Here is a 2,500-nt window from a genome sequence, read left to right as displayed (position 1 = left end):
ACAGTCGACAGCCGGTGAAGGATGCTCCCTGTGCGGCGTGGCTCTCGTGTGGCAGCAGCAGCAGCAGCAGCAGCAAGAGGAGGAGGAAGTAAAAGGAGGAGGAGGAATACAAAGGAAACTCAAATAATACCCATCTTGGAGGTCTTGACTAACTAGATGGAGGAAGAGGAGGAGGAGGACAACAAAGAAGACTAGTGTTATCCTGAGAGCAATACTAAGAAAATAATATGGCGTACGTATAGAACTAAGACGATGACAGTGAGGAGAAGGAGGAGGAGGAGGAGGAGGAGGAGGAGGAGGAGGAGGAGGAGGAGGAGGAGGAGGAGGAGGAGGAATGAAACATCGACAGAAAAAAGAAAGAAAGAAAAAACAAGACCAAAAATAACACAAGAAAAAAAACAATAAAACGAAGGTAAAGCACATGAAATAGCGAAGGATAAAAAACTAAAAAAAAAAAAAAGATAAAAAAGAAGAAAATAATAAGAAAAGAAAATATCAAGGCAAGAATATGAGTGCGTGTGCGGGAGAGTGCATTTGCATTCTTATGTACCTGCTTTATGTGCACTGATACAGCCACACATGTCCGCTTCTTCACGTCCATATCAGCATAAGTGTGTGTGTGTGTGTGTGTGTGTGTGTGTGTGTGTGTGTGTGTGTGTGTGTGTGTGTGTGTGTGTGTGTGTGTGTGTGTGTGTGTGTGTGTGTGTGTGTGTGTGTGTGTGTGTGTGTGTGTGTGTGCGTGTAGACGACGGAAAAATAAAGAAAATGGGAGAACCAAAAAGAGATACCATATGAGGTCATTCGAGAGAGAGAGAGAGAGAGAGAGAGAGAGAGAGAGAGAGAGAGAGAGAGAGAGAGAGAGAGAGAGAGAGAGAGAGAGAGAGAGAGAGAGAGAGAGAGAGAGAGAGAGAGAGAGAGAGATGGGGGGAGAAGAAGAAGTTGTTCAAACCTATAAATTACTCGGGAAGGAAAGGGAGGGAAAAATGGAGGATCGAGACAATGAAACAAAAGGACGGACACGTAAAAAGAGAGAGAGAGAGAGAGAGAGAGAGAGAGAGAGAGAGAGAGAGAGAGAGAGAGAGAGAGAGAGAGAGAGAGAGAGAGAGAGAGAGAGAGAGAGAGAGTGAAAGTTGAGCATACGAGACAAACTAAAAAAAAAAGTACATAAAAATATTGAGGTAAAAAAGAAGTGAATGTAAAAGTTACCAACAAAACAGAAAACAACGAATAAAAACAAAATAATCTGAAAAGTTACATCAAAGTTATTAAAAAGCGGAAATGAGGCACCGGTTGAGTATAGAGAGAGAGAGAGAGAGAGAGAGAGAGAGAGAGAGAGAGAGAGAGAGAGAGAGAGAGAGAGAGAGAGAGAGAGAGAGAGAGACCAGGGCAGGGGGAGTATGTAGAGATCAAAAGAACAATTTTAATAACACACAAAACATCCCTATATCAACGGGAGCAATTCAAACAATCAAGAGATTCCAAACACAAACACAAACAGACACACACACACACACACACACACACACACACACACACACACACACACACACACACACACACACACACACACACACACACACACACACATACACACAAACCGATGACACAGAAAATTTAATTAGGTAATGGAATGAGAGAGAGAGAGAGAGAGAGAGAGAGAGAGAGAGAGAGAGAGAGAGAGAGAGAGAGAGAGAGAGAGAGAGAGAGAGAGAGAGAGAGAGAGAGAGAGAGAGAGAGAGACTCCACTGAAATGTTTGTGCATAAAATGAGCCATCAGAACATCCTTCGTTGCTTTGAAAAGGCATGAAGAGCTAAAGAAAAAAAAAAAGGATGAAAGGAAGCAATGAAAGGGAAGACCAAGAGATGAAACCACCTACTGAAATATATTGGTGAATGGAATAAAAACAACCGAAAATAGAAAGAAACATATAATTAGACAGGACAATCCAAATAAGAACAAATATAGAAATTATACCAAGGAAAAACAGTAAAATTTGGAAAGAACAGCCAAAAAACAAACAAAAAAAATACAAATACAATACGAAAAAGACTGAACCAAAAACAAATGAAGAGCACAAATAAACTAATGAAGGAAAAAATATGTTGAGCAAAATAAAAAAAATGAGAACAAGTGGAAGCAACAAGAATAACTAAGGAAAATAAAGAAAAACGAGGTAGTAAAACTGTGAAAAGAAGCAGCGATGAAAGGGTGGAGAAAGAAGAGCAAGAGGAGGAGGAGGAGGAGGAGGAGGAGGAGGATGAGGAGGAGGAGGAGGAGGAGGAGGGGGAGGAGGAGGAGGCGGAGGAGGAGGAGAAGGAAGAAATAGAGGAGTTCTGTAATGAGACGGGAGATGCATCACTTCTCTCTCACACAACTTCGCTCATTAGGTTGTGCACAGCGATATTATACGAGAGAGAGAGAGAGAGAGAGAGAGAGAGAGAGAGAGAGAGAGAGAGAGAGAGAGAGAGAGAGAGAGAGAGAGAGAGAGAGAGAGAGAGA

The sequence above is a fragment of the Scylla paramamosain genome, chromosome 11 (assembly GCF_035594125.1).
Source record: "Scylla paramamosain isolate STU-SP2022 chromosome 11, ASM3559412v1, whole genome shotgun sequence".
NCBI classification, from domain to species: domain Eukaryota; kingdom Metazoa; phylum Arthropoda; class Malacostraca; order Decapoda; family Portunidae; genus Scylla; species Scylla paramamosain.
Note: the sequence above shows the minus strand (reverse complement) of the source record.